General features: G+C 42.1%; 1 protein-coding gene across 5 annotated transcripts in view; it reads left to right on the forward strand.

The window, feature by feature from the left end:
- The window catches only part of LOC122800009 (SH2 domain-containing protein 4A-like), a 484,425-nt gene that overhangs the window by 170,753 nt on the left and 297,555 nt on the right, over nt 1-16,117 (forward strand). The gene's annotated exons all lie outside the window — the stretch shown is intronic.

The following is a 16,117-nucleotide window of genomic DNA, read 5'->3' on the forward strand; positions in this document are numbered from 1 at the left end:
TAGGGTACCTAATGGAGCTGACAGCTCATGCCTGAGTTCATTTAGGATACAGCCACTGATGTTGTTGGATCCCATGCAGACTGTATTTTTTGCCTTTGAGAGGGCATTAAACACCTTCTACCTGGTGATGAGGGGAGGGGGCCAGGTGCTGGGGATGTCCTGGATTACTGATGGGGCGACAGGGGGGTGAAGTTTTCACTGAACCTGCCTGCCAGTAGGTTGGCTATATGTATGGCATTTGTGTATGTGGTGTTACTGACTACCAGTTCAGAGCAGATTTGGGTATTACCTTTCAGACTGCAGATGTATATGAAGAAGGCCTTGTGATTGTCCTTAGTAGATGTGGTCAATTTGGACTCAAAGTTAGCCTTAGAGGATTTCACCATAGGTTCATAGGTTCATAGGTTGATACTAGGCTATCTGCCCTAGGGCATTTATAAGCCTAGCCAGAGTGTGTTTGGCTTTCACCACCCTTTTAGATTAGTTGACTGTGCCTCTGTATAGTAGGTCACAGAAGGTAACCCTTTTAAGGTTAGTTTACTGTACCTCTGTCAAGCAGGGACACAGAAGAGATCCCAGGGGTAAACTTACGATCTCCCATCCACTCATCAAGATTTCTCTTAAAGAGGGTCAGTGAGGGACTCTGCCTAACATGGATTGGGATTTTGTTCCAGAGTGAGGGGAGCCTCTGGGATATGAATCTGTCCCTCCAGCATGTCCTATTTATTTTTGTGCTGAGGTTCAAGTCCCTGGAAACTATCGCCCCATAAGCCTGACTAGCTTAGTCTGCAAGGCTATGGAGAGGATCATCATGGAGCTCATAAACAAAGACATTGGGGACCTACAGACACTAGATCCTACCCAGTTCGGCTTTGTCAAGGGCAGATCCTGCCTTTTGAACCTGGTTGACTTCTTCGAAACAGTCACCAAAGCCATAGATGAAGGGAAGGTAGTCCACACAGCCTATCTGGACCTTGCAAAGGCATTTGACACAATACCCCACTCGGGCATCATAGATAAGCTATCCAGCTTAAATATAAACCCCTATGTCACAAGATGGGTCGCAAACTGGCTCAAAGACAGAACCCACAGATTGAGAGTTGCTGGAGCCATGTCAGACTCGAAACCGGTCACAAGTGGCATCCCACAGGGTTCTGTCCTGGGACCACTCTTGTTCGGTATATACTTTTCCGAGGTACAGGCAAACGTGGGAGGACTATGGCTCACCAAGTTCGCAGATGACTGCAAACTGGGCGCCATAATCAACTCTCCAGCTGACACAAACATCCTTCAAAAGGTCTCACAGAGACAGATAACTGGTGCCAGTGCCATGGTTTAAAGCTAAATGCCAAAAAATGTATTGTCATACCCTTTGGCAAAAACAATGTGCCCACAAATTACCACATAGGCGGAAACCCATTAAGTACAGAGAAAGTTATTAGGGACCTGGGGACCCAAGTTGATAGCAATCTCTCCTTTGAAAACCACATTGCCAAAGTGGTTAGAAAGACCTTCTACATAGCCCACCTCATCACGAAGGGTTTCACATCTAGATCAAGAGAGGTAATCGTACCCCTTTATTCATCCCTCATCAGACCCATCATAGAATACAATGCCCCTTTTGGGATGTACCTTACCCGACACCTGCAGCAATTAGAAAGACCCCAAAAGTATCTCACCAAGAGGATCAAGGGTCTCAAACAGATGCCATATGCTGCACGGTTAAAAAAACTCCAGCTCTGCTCAGTTGCATACCACCTACTTTGAGACGATCTATGCCTGACATACAAAGCTATGTCAAATCCAGAATTAATGGACATGCTCCACCTCAGTAAATCTAAATCCCTTAGAGCCACATGCTCGAGGGACTTGAACCTCAGCACAGAAATAAATAGAACTTGCTGGAGGGACAGATTCATATCCCAGAGGCTCCCTTCGCTCTGGAATAGAATTCCGGTTCATGTGAGGCAGAGCAGCTCACTGAATCTCTTCAAGAAGAATCTCGATAGGTGGATGGGGGATCGTAGGTTTGTCCCAGGGATTACTCCCGTGTCACTATTAGACAGAGGCACAGTAAACTAAACCTTAAAAAGGGCACAGTATACTCAAATCAAGGGGTGGCGTAAGCCATACAGAATCGGGCTAGGCTTATAATTGCCTCAGGGCAGATAGCCTAGTATGAACCTATGAACCTATGGAGGTGTAGCTCTAAGGGATTTGGATTTCCTGAGGTGAAGCATGTCCATTAATTCTGGGTTGGACATGGCTTTATACGTCAGACACAGATCGCCTCTGAGTAGGCGGTACGCAACTGAGTAGAGCTGGAGTTTCTTTAGCCGAACTGCATAGGGCATCTGTTTGAGCCCCTTGATCCTCTTGGTGAGATACTTTTGGGATCTTTCCAGTTGCTGAAGGTGTCAGGTAAGGTACATCCCAAACGGGGCATTGTACTCAATTATGGGCCTGATAAGTGATGAGTAGAGGGGCACAATGACCTCTCTTGATCTAGATGTGAACCCTTTCATGATAAGGTGGGCTATATAGAAGGTCTTTCTAACCACTTTGGCAACGTGATTGTCAAAGGAGAGATTGCTATCCACTTGGGTTCCCAAGTCCCTAATTACTTCTTCCGTACTTAATGGATTACCACCTGTGTGGTAATTTGTGGGCACTTTGTTTTTCCCAAAGGGGATGACTATGCACTTTTTGGCATTTAGCTTTAGGCCATGGCTCTGGCACCAGTTATCCATCTCTGTGAGACCCTTTTGGAGGATGCTTGTGTCAGCCGGAGAGTCGATTACAGCACCCAGTTTGCAGTCATCTGTGAACTTGGTCAGCCATAGTCCACCCGTGTTAGCCTGTACCTCAGAGAAATATATACCGAACAAGAGAGGTCCCAGGACTGAGCCTTGTGGGACACCACTTGTAACTGGTTTAGAGCCAGACATGGCACCTGCTATTCTGACCATGTGGGTTCTATCGCTGAGCCAGTTTGCAACCCATCTTGTGACATAGGTGTTGATATTTAAGCTGGTGAGCTTATTTATGATGCCCGAGTGGGGTATTGTGTCGAAGGCTTTTGCGAGGTCCAGGTAGGCTGTGTGGACTACCATCCCTTAATCTATGGCTTTGGTAACTGTTTCAAAGAAGTCTACCAGGTTCAAGAGGCAAGATCTGCCCTTAACAAAGCCAAATTGGGTAGGATCCAGTGTTTGGAGGTTCCCAATGTCTTTGTTTATGATTTCCATGATGATATGCTCCATAGCTTTGCAGACCAGGCTAGTCAGGCTTATAGGGCAATAGTTTCCGGGGTCTGTTGTGGCACCACCTTTGTGGAGTGGGACCACTGTTGCTGTACGCCATTCCTTGGCTACATATCCTGTAGTAAGGTTGAGATTGAACAGTGACTTTATATGAGGATTTAGTTCTTCTTGGAGCTCATGTAAGACACAGCCTGGGACACCATCTGGTCCCATTGATGCTGTGTTTTTTGCTTTGGAAAGGGCAGCTCTCACCTGTACATCTGTGATCTCAGGAAGGCTACAATCTGTTGGGATAGACATTTGCTCTTTTGGGGGGGAAGTGGGAGAGAAGTTTGCACTGAACCTTTCTGCCAGGATGTTGGCAATGTCTGTGGGTTCAGTGTATTTTTTTCATTTTGCACTAACTCAGAGCATATCTGGGAGTTGCCTCCCAGGTTTCTGACATAACTAAAGAAGGCCTTGTGATTATCTTTAGTGTCTTGTGCAATTTTTCTTTCGAAGCTGGCCTTAGATGATTTTATGAGGGATCGTAGTTTCTTGCTAGTACTGATCAGTGACACCTTCTCTTTTTGGGATTTTGCTCTGTCATGTAGTAGCTTTCTCCTTCTGTTGTATAGCTTATTTATGGCCGGGGTCCACCAGACAGGTCTCCTGCCTTTGGAGGAGTGAGTCTTGGTTTTATTTGGGATAACATGCTCCATGCATTCCTGTAGGTGTCCATAGAATGCTTTTGTAAAGGATTCTGCATTTTGGGCCGTATTTTCCACTGGCCTGGGGGCTTTGAAGGATTCCACCTCAGTTTTGAGAAGTGTGAAGTTTGCTTTTGAGAAGTTCTTCACTGTGGTATCCTTGGATAGGGGTGGGGATGGAATATGGATTTCCAGTGAGATTTGTTTATGGTATACCTCTGGTGTGGAACATAGAGACCCCATGTTGGTGATGACCAGATCCAATATGTTTTCCCCTCTTGTGGGAGTGGTGACCAGTTGTTCCATAGCATTTGAGTTTATAAATTCTAGGAACCATTGGGCGAGGGTGTTTGGGCTTGAGTAGTTTTCCCAATCGATGTTTGGGTAGTTGAAGTCACCCAATATAATAGTGTTTGGAGAGACCTTTATATTCTCCAGTGTTCTCAGGAAAGCCGAGTGAGGTTCCTGTGTTTGGGAGGGTGGTCTGTAGCAGGCTACAAACTGAAAGGCAGTTTTTCCCACTGTTAGTTGCACATGGATGGTCTCCGATGCTTTGTGCAGTGCCACTAACCTGGAGGTGTGGGTATCTTTGATAAATATGGATACTCCCCCTCCTTTTGTGGTTCGGTCCAAGTTTTGGGGCTGGAAAGCATGGTATGAAGTATAACCTGTTAGTGCTGGGGTGCTCTCGGGAGTCTTGAACCAGGTTTCTGTTACTGCACAGATATTGATATTCTCCATACTGAGGAGTACAGTGACCAGTGACCTAATTTGCTTGTTCAGACAAAGGAGAGATTGCTTCCAACTTGGCACCTACTCCTTCTTGGTCCTGGACAGCAATTTTTTTCCTTTTATTATAGAGTTTGTTTGCTGTCCACCAGACAGGTTTACTCTTCCTTGAGGAAAATGATTTGGTCCTGTCAGGTATTGCTGAGTCCATACGCTATGTAGGTGCTCATATAGTTTTTTTGGTGTAGGCTTGGACATTAGTGCTAGTTCCTACTGAAGGGACAGTGGCTGAGAAGCTGCTTATACTTGCTCTCAGGAGATTGTAGTCAGCTTTGGAAAAGTTTTTTTGTTTGACTCTGATGGGGGGGGGGGTCAGGGGGGATGGTGACTTCAAAGGTGATCGCTTTGTGGTCAGGTCTTACCAAGGAGGATGACACTGTAGGGCTACAGTGGCTACTCATGTTAGTTAGTACATGGTCCAGGTTATTTTCACCTCTCGTAGAAGTGCCAACCAGCTGATCCAATGCATTGACATTGAAAAGTCAAGGAATCTTTGGGCATTCATGTTTGGGCTAGAACAGGTCTTCTACTCTATGGTTGGGTAGTTAAAGTCACTGAGGATCAGGGTAGAGGGTTACATCTTGATGGATTCAAGTAAGTTCAGATAAGTGGAGTGGATGTCTTGAGTCATGGTTGGGGGTCTGTAGCTAGCTATGATTTGAATAGGTGTTTTGTCAACAGTTAGCTGCACTTGGAATGTCTCCTGTGCGTCATACTGTCTGACTAGTCTGGAAGTGTGTATGTCTTTGATAAATATTGAAAATCCACCTCCTTTGGCTTTGTAGCCCTCCATTTGGGGTCAGAAAGTATGGTAGGATGAGTAAGGCTGGGGTGCCCTCCGCAGCTTTGAACCAGGTTTCAGTGACTGCACAAATGTCAGTATCCTCTAGTGCAGATAATGCTTGCAAAGAGTGCAGTTTTATGCTAAGACTCTTAGTGTTTATCAGTATGACCTTTAAATTTCATTTAGAAGAATTTTTTGTGTTGATAATTTTGTGCTCATGACTTTGCCTAAAAAAGGCACTATGGGTGAGGCAAGACCCTTTTCCAGAAGCCTAAAGCCCAGGGGAGACAGATGAAGGCAAACACTGGCAAAAGCATCGTGGTCTGTCAATCATGTCCTCCCAGGCTGTCAGGTACTGGATCCCCTTGGCATGATACTAGAAACTAAGCCAATTGTTAAAGTCAATCATTTTCTGTTCGTATTGAGGCATCATTCTGGGTGATGGTAGGATGCTGCTTAAGGCTAAGAACATACCTGCCTGGGACACATATTCAGTGAGCTCAATCATGTCTCTCTTCATATAGTCCAGAGAGGTATGCCTGAAGTAATTCACAACAACATGGACTATGACAGAGTCGTTAAAGTACCTGTTTGTAAGAGACTTGAGTGCATGTGTGACATGGTAGATTCTAGCACCTGACAAGCAACTTACCATGTCTTTCTCCTTGTCTAGCCTAGTGAGGGGTACATCTGTGTGTCTCACGATAGAGTCTCCTATGACTAGTATGTTGGGTTTGTAACTGGGCCTTAGAGGCTGTGAGACACAGTCATGTGTACTATGTATGATGCTTGGTGCTGTGGGTTGTGATATGTGTGTGTGTGTTTGCTTCGGAGGCCTTTTTTGTTTAGGTATGTTTTTGTTGAGAACCTCTGCATATGTAGAAGTGTGTTGTATGGGTGTGGGTGGTGTTAGAGGTGTGGTATTTGTAGTGTTTGTGCAGACAACCTCCTCAGTGCCAAATGTACTGGCTTGTGACTGAGACAGCAAGGATTCTAGGTTCTTAACGTAATTGCATCTCTCACATATTGTGCTCCTAGGTGGTAGTAGTAGAGGTATAAATATACCTATGTAAATACTTCCAAGCAAAAATCCTAAATCTTCTAGATTTTGTTGCATATTTGGGAGCCATACATATATCCTCCAATTGTTTCTTTGTGAATTGCTTATCCATTCTCTCTTTCCAATCCTTTCTAACCTTCTCTGATTGATTCTTATAGTTATCATGCAATGCTTTATATGTTCTATTAGTTATTCTTTTTTAATGGCAGCTTCTGTTGTGGATTCTACCAAAAACTCTACCAGTACTGGTCTTTTGCTTTGGATCCCAGTATTCTTTCTCTTTGCTTATACTCTGATATCAGTCCTTGGGTCTATATTAGAAGACCGAAGATGCATTCTTTCAAATGCATCTAGGTCGAACTTAAAAGGCTGAAAACACAAAATATCGAAGCAGCTGTTAAGCGAATTCTTTCCCCTGGGAAAGAATTTGCTTGGCCGCTTCAGTACTTTGCCATTTTTGGCACTGTAGTGCGGTCTCGGAGTTGGTATATTTAAATAGGGGTGTGTGTGGGGGTGCACCACTTAATGTAATGTTTGAAATTGATTTTTATTTTTTGTTGGAATAACGATTTAGCCATTCTGAGACTTTGACATTGTAAGCTTTCACTTACATAGGGTCAATCAATCACCATTTGCTTTTTCAAGCTTTTGGTGATTTAATATAGACCACAATCCTTGACAGGGAAGGCCTTCTCTTGCCTGCAGTCCAAATAAATGTTTGACCTCTTCCTAGTCAATTACCTTTCCATCTCTAATTATTTGCTTCCAACAACTTGGTTCTTTTGCCAGTTTTCTCCAATAAATTCCCTTTTGCCTGTTGTCTGTATCCCTAAGTGCAGTCATTCCCCAATGGCAGAATCTCCTTTCTCCATTCCCATGTTGGCTTAGTTCTTAGAATACTTTCTGCTACATTATGAATATGATGTGTTCTCTATGGTTATTGTTTTTCTCCTTAAGGTTCTGTATCCAAAATCCCAGTCTCTCCTTGTTTCTTGAGCTTCCCCATGTTTTGTCATCATCTCTTACCACTTTGGATTATAGGTTTCTGCTTGTGCTATATCTTATCTTTATCACTCTCCCAGATTGGGAAACTCTTAAATGCTTTTAGAAAACATTATCTCCTAGCCATTGAAAGAAATAAGTATTCTGTTTTTATTGCTCTTTATCTAATTGTCTCCATGGAGACATGAGCACCAGATACATAGTTGCTTCTACAAGTACTCATTTATTTGCTAGGCAATGCTCTTTTTGTATTTACTTGCTTTCTCTTAAAACTTGTTAATAGATCAAGACAAGGACCTTAATGCAGACATTCTCCTATGCAAGTGTGCAAAAAAGCAAATCCATTTTTTCTTGTGTCCTGCCCTTTTGACCAGACTTTTCTTCTTTTTTTACATTGCAGTGCCTACACTTCTTAAAACTGAACAAGGAAAAAAGAAAGAAAATTGGAAAAAAAACAGGGCCCCTGTTTACTTTAATATCCCCATTACACTAGAAAATAACTAAGAAAACTTTACTTTATAGCATGCAGATTATATCATACATTACAAAAACACTACTATTAAGAACAAAATGTTATTTTACTTTTAGTTAACTTTTTTCTTCCTCTCCCCTCAATTGTTCTTCCAAACATTGATGGCATGAAGTAGGGCATATGCTTTAGAGCCCCATACATGTTTAACAAAGTAAAAAAAAGTCCAATATTCCAGGTTTTCATGTCCTGTAAGGTTTAACAAATATAATTAACACTTTGTAGTCCCACATTTATTTGCCAATTTCCGAGTTGCTAGTTTTATTCCTGTTGATCTCCATCTCAAAAATCCAGATGCTGCTTCATTTCCAATGTACTCCTGGTTCTTCTAGTCAACCGTTGTGCTATTTTCTGTCTATCAAGCATTTTCCATTAAAAGATTGGAAGAGGTTTCACTGGCACAATCTCTCCGTGATCTCTATTACCAGAAGAACAGGAAACATAATCACCTTTGTTTTGCTTTATAACTCACTTTCTGTTGGACAAATTTTGTATTTCCTTCTTAAACATGCTCTGCATCAAAAAATATGTTTTTGTCCATCCAGGAAAGAATATTCTGAAAATAGCTGCATACATCAGCTTGAATCTCATGCCTGCTTCTCAATATTCCCTGGTTATTGGAATAAATCTGCTCCTCTTCTGCTTGGTGTACAGTGAGCAGTCATTTTCCACAAGTACTCTATTGTCTCCCACTTTTAGTACTTTGTCTTTTTGACACAGTTTTGTTAACATCAACCTGTATTAAAGATCTAGGTTGCTTTCTCATGGCCAGGTGTGGAGCATACACACAATGTGCTCTTTCACTTAACAACTCTAGCTATGGAATACCAGTCTAGTTGCTTATTTGTGCTTTCATAAAATTAATATGGTCTGTTCCTTTCAGCTTCTCTGGTACAACAGAAAATCTCAGATTTTCCCTACATACTCTGTCTTACAATTCCATTATTTTTTGAAACATCTCTTCTTGAGCAGTCTCATATTTAGCCAGAGTTTTCTTCATTTCGACCTCTGAATTTTGCAATTTTATCACCTCATCTAAATATCTTTTTAAAGCTTCCTCTATTTTTTTCCAGTCTTTTGTTGCTTGAGTTTGCTATACTTCTTTGGTGTTTCATTTATTTTAATCAGCTCTGAGTACATTTGACTTATTTCTTCTAGGTTACTGGAAGTCATGTCTTGCACCAAAGCTAGAGCTTCCACTGCTTTTTGTTGAACAGTTGCAGAATTCATCCCAGTCAGTGTTTTTTCACCTTTGTGATGCATTTTCTTTCAGGTTCTATGAATTTCTTTTTTGCTTGCATCCAGGCAGTGCACTAATTAGCCAGCTACTGAAATTTACCCCAAAAATATGAGTTTACTGGCTCTCACTTCTGATTTTCTGTTTTCACACTAGGAGTACTGAAATTAAGCTGTTACCCAAGTTGTAGCCATCTCAGAGGTCTCCATGGTAATGAATCACTGCTGCTGTAGCCTAAAGCAATATGGGATGTCCCATCTAGGGTTGGACATTGCCAGCCTGCTAGCCAACGTTTTAGGGCTCCTTCCATAAACCCTAGTCACTGATATGCATGAGTGATGCAGAGAAGAACAGTGGCTAAGGTGTGAAATACTTCAGAACTTTCTTGTCTCTGAAAAGTGTGCTCCTTTGCAGACTTCGGCAGATTTAATGTCAGACAGCACTTTTTCGGAGCTGGGCAAATAAGTTCCTTTTTGATGATTACTTTTTGCATTTAAGTGTTTTTGTTTTATTAGATATTTGATTTTAGGGCATTTGCATCTGTTGAAGTACTTATCACTAGAAAACTCTTTCAGTTTATCGTGGGACATCTGTAAAGATTTGCTTGATTACTATCTCAAAATTTTCCAGAAGATGTTAAAACTGAAATGTTAAGTGCTTCTCTGGGTAAAGAAATGTCATTTGGTCCTTTCTTTGTGGATGTTCTTAAGGTTTTCAATGAAAGGGGAAAGTTAATTTAGGGAGTTACTCAGATATTTCAACCTTACTTTCCAAAATATGATAAATGTTTTTCTTACAGTTCAGATTTTTCTTTCAAAAATCAGAACAAGCATATGTAACAAGGTTCATGCAAGCAAAATGTAAAAAAAGAGACACTGGGAGGGAGGGATAAAGAAGGAAAGAGAACCCTCACAGAACCAGGGTCAATCCAATCAACTCAAATTGATTATATGACCCCTCTGGATGTTCCCCCTCCATACCTTGGCAACTCAATAAATCTGTCCAAGTGTTTAGGATTTTATTATCCTTTGTGCCCCAGGTAATTTCATACAGTTGGGTGTTGAGAATTATACTTGAAAGTTACAGCTGCCAGTAGGACTTCTTTCCTCAGTTTCAATGGGATTCCTTCACATCATTCCAATCAAACTGTTCTGTTCCCTCTTGTCTTGAATCAGATGCTTTCTCATGAGATAATACAACGTGTTTCTCCAGATCAAATAGGGAAAGGACTTTGTTCAAGCATTTTTCTGGTGACAAAGAAAGAGACTTGTCCATGACTTTTATTTTGCAAACCTGCACATCATAATTCCAAATTTCAAGATTGCTTTCTCTGCAATCTCTGTAACCCCTCATTCCAGTTCCTTTCCAGTTTTCAGGTAACTTTGGATTTAAAAGATTCTCCTGTAATACCACATTACAGTTTGTAGTGCATTCACATTTGCCCATATCTAGACAGTTGCCCAATCCTTGCGTATTGTTTCAAAGCTTCTCAGTTTGGGATTTCAGGTGATCATAGAGAGGGAGAAATTTGTTCTTGTTCTTTTTCTCAAGATGTTTCTAGGGTGTCTTCTAGTTACAACACTTATGTTGGCTTTCCTTCCTCAACAGAAAGGGAATAGTTACAGGGATAAGTTTCTGGTATTGGAAGCCTGACTCAGGCATCTGCCAGAGAAGATCTCAGAATTCTAGGTCTGATGGTCTCAGCTATTCTCACAATTCCTTTGGTTAGACTCCACATGAGAAGATTCAGTGGTTTGTGAAGTTAGTTTGGACTCAACACTCTATCATTTCAAATTCCAGTTTTGAGCTTTGCAGAAAGGTAGATAGATTGGTGGATGAATCAATTGTTTTTCAGCCAAGGTCTTTCCCTATCCCTGTCAGTCCCTTTAATGACAGATGCCTCATACTTTGCTTGGAGAGCTGTGTCCAAGGGAGTGAATGTGCAGGGTCTATGGAACAAACAAGACAAGTTAAAAGACATAAATGTCAAAGATATGATGGTTCTAATAAATGCTGTCAAATCTCTGAACCATCATTGGATTCCAGACCTTCTATTAGTAATCACAGAAAACACTACAGTGATGTGGTACCTAAACAAACAAGGGGGATACAGGTCCTATGGTCATTACAGACAAGCTATGGTAGCCAGGAATCTAGCAACTCAGTTTAATATGTCCCTCCAGAATACTTGCATTCCATCAGAGCAAAACATTGTGGCAGACAAGCTAAGTGAGACCAGGATAGACCATCACAACTGGAATTGTACCAGGGGGTCTTCCAAAACTTGATCCATCTGTGGGGAACTCCTCAAGTAGATTTGTTCATCTCCAGTTAAAACAGACAGATAAAGAACTTTTTGTTCCAGGACACCTTGCAGGTTAGTCTGGAAGACAGATGCATTTCCATCTCCATGGATAGGAATGTTTCTGCATGCCTTTCCCTCCTTTCCTCTGATAACCAGAGTTTTCCTCAAAATTGAGAAGGACTCTCCGAAGATAATTGTGTTGGCCCTCTTTTGGCCCAGGCAACAGTAGATGTTCTTCACAAACAACATTGTAAAACTGATTCTTGGGTCTTCCTGCCATGCAGAATCCCACAGACAGACCCATTTCTGGACTCTATACATCATCACCAGCCAATGGATATCTGAAGAATGACATCTAAACATCAACATATAAGAAGGACATCCATCAGTGCCACCTTCAGTTGTTTCTAGCCATGCAGTTCAATGTGGTTCACATGTACTCAGTACACGGTCCATCTGTTGTCTCATGTTTCCAGAGAACCTTCTTATTTTTTTAGTCAGATAAGTACACCATTGGGGAAATTTCTCTACTAATTTACTAATACCTGCCAGCATATGTAATGTACTCTGTTTATTATGCTTGTTGTTATTGTTGATGTTTCATGGAGCTTTCCTACCTGGGCCTCCACTGAAAATGGGCTCTTCTTGGCCCAGTGGGCTTCCCCAGTCATCAAACTGTAATAAATAAATAAATAAATAATTTAATGTTCAAAACAGTCAATACTTGCTTGAAACATGGACAGTAAATCCTGCATAAAGATTTTCATTTGCTTTGTCTGTTCTGCTTGGGGCCTCAGCCCTCAGCACAATGTTTCTAATTGTCCTGACTGTGCAAAATTCCATGCAAAAACTCTGAAATGAAAGGCCAAGGCACTTACTGCCTATATGGAGTCCTCTTCTTTAGCTTACTCAATGGCATCACAATCCATTGTTACTGCAGGGCCTCCACAGAATCCAATTTCCACTAGTATCATTCCAAAAAAGAAAATGGAAGGCAAAGGACCCTGATGTTAGTAAAAAAGCTCCAACTATTGGTTTTAAGTTGACTAATAACCTAGTTAAGGCACCTTTGAAGCCCACTCATCCAGTGACTGCTAGACTTGAACCCTCTGGTGTGACCCATTGGGAGGCTGCCAAGGTTTCCTGCCTACCTACCTATGAATGCCACCACGGCTCACACATTGGTCAGGTCTGAGGTCACCCTACAGCTTCTGATGTCTACTCTGTGGCTCCAGAGGGAGACTCCTTGTCTTCCCCCACAACTGAAGCTACAGTGAAACTTGTACGACCACATCCTCTGGTCACCCCTTTAAAACAGACTACCAAACCAAAGTGAATGACTTCCTTTGCTTCACCACCACTTCTGACCACTGCTTCTCAGACTGAAACCAAAGACCTCCTTAAAACAGCACAGGAGTTTATGGCCTTTGTGAAATCTAAAAAAAACCCTCTCATTCTTCCACCGCTGAGGCCTCACCATCTAAAAGAAGCAGAGACGTATCTTTTCATAAAGAGGAATATTCCTCTACCTCAGAAGATGAGGAGGAATGGTGTTACTCTGGCCACTTACCTTCTCAAACCTATCCATACTCAGACTCAGATAACTCACTGTCTTCTACCTCTCCCCACTGTGGACATTTCCTTCAGAGATATCCAATACAAAATGAAGGAGGTTTTCAGTTGGGAAAGTAGCAGCTCTTCCAGGCCCAGACCCACTACAGGGAACTCATAAGCTTGCCTTCAACAGACCACTGGCTATTCCTCCAGTAAATGTTGTATTGGAAGATGTCTTTGAAGATGTAGCCCTAGATCCTGACTCAGTACCCCCCTGCTCCTAGGAAACCACACAGGTTTTACAGAGTGTTTGAATCTCACAAGCATCTCTATGAAAATCCAAAGCCTTCTGTTGTGCCCACTGAATCCACAAAAGGTGTAACTAAAGGAGCAGGAAGACATCCCCTGCTTAATGACAAGGAAAGTAGATTACTAGACAGATATGGGAGAAACCCTATACCTCTGCCACCTTGCAATGAGAGCTTTGAATTGTCAGTTCCATATGCTGAAATACCTTGAACCTCTTCAAGACAAAATGTTAGCTAAAGTAGATTCTATTGAGGACAAAACCTTGTCCAAGGAAATCCAGGAGGTGGTCAAAGAAGCTTTACAAGTCTCCAGACACTTCCTAAAGTGTGGCTATGATGCTTTGGATGCTTCTTGCAGAGCAGCTGCCACAGGTTCTGTCATCTGCTGATATGCATGGCTCAGGACCCAGCCCCTCTCAGATCAGGTAAAGGATGAACTCCTGATTACTCCATTAAGCAAGAAATTCAATTTTTGGTCCTCCAGCTGAACAGATTTTGAGAAATTGGACAAAAGAGGAAAGCATATTAAAACTGTGAAAGAATTTAACCTGTCTCTGACTTTGGGGTACAGTAGCAATTACCCCTTCAAAACCTTGGCGTTTTCCACTTCGACAAAAGCCTTCCCATGACAGAAGATCAAGACAGTCTAGGATATGGTAAACAGAACATTAACAAAAGGCACGGGTCTCCAAAGACCCCATGCAGCACAGAGAATAGCTGTGACTATGTCTGCCCCATCCTCCCATATTCTTTCCCATTCCCCTCCAAACCTCTGGCAGGAAGACATAGAGAGAGAGTACTATATTCCATTCAGAGAAATACCATCCTTCTTGGGTATTCCAAAGCACCAAAAAAAGCAAGAAAACCTCTTACTATCTATTCTCAGGAGCTACTTCTGTATAGCTACTGACTGTACAGAGGGGGATCCAATCAATAGCCTGTTTTCCTCTCTCCACAACAAGCAATTATAGAAGTTTTGCACCAGAACACAACAGACAGGAGCATGGAAAACAGGTGTATTTTCCTTCACATGGGCAAACTTATTCCTTTATGCATTCCTGCCCTTAGGCCTGATCCTCAGGATACTTACAAAAATCAGAGTGGACAGGCCCAACATGATTCTAGTGGTGCCCTGCTGGCCAAATCAACACTGGCTGTCCCTCCTCTTAACTCTCAGTGAGGTGATATTCTGTACCCTACTGCAGGAGATGCATCTCCTCAGTCAAGGGGTCTGTTTTCCACCTCTACATAGCCACCCTCAAGTTAATTGCCTGGAGGATTGGGTTTTGACACCTAGAACTACATTCTATCCCAAGGACATGCTTTCCATTTTAAGAGAATCAAGAAGGCTTTATACCAGGAACTTATACCTGTCAAAATGGAAACGATTTTCCACTTGGTGTCACAGCAATGATACTAACCCTGCTCAAATAAACTTCAGCTCAGTCTTGCAGTAGCTGTCAGGCCTCTTTACAGAAGGCCTTTCCTATTCCACCATTAAGGTACATGCATCTGCAATTTCAGCTTGCCTACAACGTGCTGCACCATACTCTTTCTCTCATTCCCATGTGCAGCTTTTTCTAAAAGGGAGATACACTTGAGACCCCCAGGAGGAATCCTATTCTGACATGGTATCTAAATTATGTGTTAGAAAACCTAACCCTTGCCCCCACTTTGAATCTGCTGCCACTGCCTCACTAAACATGCTCACCTGGAAAACTACCTTTTTTATAGCTGTTACATCAACTAGGAGAGGTTCTGAACTACAAGTCTTCATTTGTAATGAAACTTTCCCTGCCTTCCACAGGTATAGAGTCACCCTTAGAACAAACCCATCCTTTATGCCTAAGGTGGTATCAGAACTTTAAACCAGGCTATCCTCCTGCCAGTCTTCTACCCAAATCCACAAAACAGGGCAGAGCAAGTTCTTCACTCCTTCGATGAGCACAGGCGGATCAGGTAATGTCTAGACAGGACAGAAATCCTTACTAGAGCAAAGCAATTGCTGGTTGCTTACACAGAGGGTAAGCAGGGCAAGTCTTTCTCAAAACAAACTATCTCTAAATGGATAGCTAACTGTATTAAGTTTTGCAGATAGTCTTGTTATTTCCATCAGCCCTCTCTGCCTGCTATGTTTTTTTTTTCCTTCTTCTCACAAATTCAGACAACTGGGAAGGTTGTTCTGTCCCCAGGCTTCAGACTGCCTGTCTACTGCTTAGAAAGATCAGAAGATGGCACTGATGGATGCCCTTCTTATAGCCTGACATCCAGATGTCAGTCTTCAGACATCCATTTGCTAGGGATTATGTAAATACTCTGGAAACTGGGTTGGTCATGGGCTTCTGCACGGCAGGAAGACCCAAGAATCAGTATTAGCACACTGATCTACTCAAACATCTGCAATTATGGTAAGTGGGGCACAACTGTACTTTCTTCTTTCTTTTGAAAATGGCCAAGAACAATTACCATAAGCTTCTTTACAGAATGGCTTTACTCACATAGGGCAGGGGGAATTTAATACATCCCAGTGTTTAACATCTTCATTGACTGCATGGATGATAGGATTTTAATAGCCTTTAGACACTTTTGAGGACATG

Source organism: Protopterus annectens, chromosome 4.part0 (assembly GCF_019279795.1).
Source record: "Protopterus annectens isolate FY-2018-M chromosome 4.part0, PAN1.0, whole genome shotgun sequence".
NCBI lineage: Eukaryota > Metazoa > Chordata > Ceratodontiformes > Protopteridae > Protopterus > Protopterus annectens.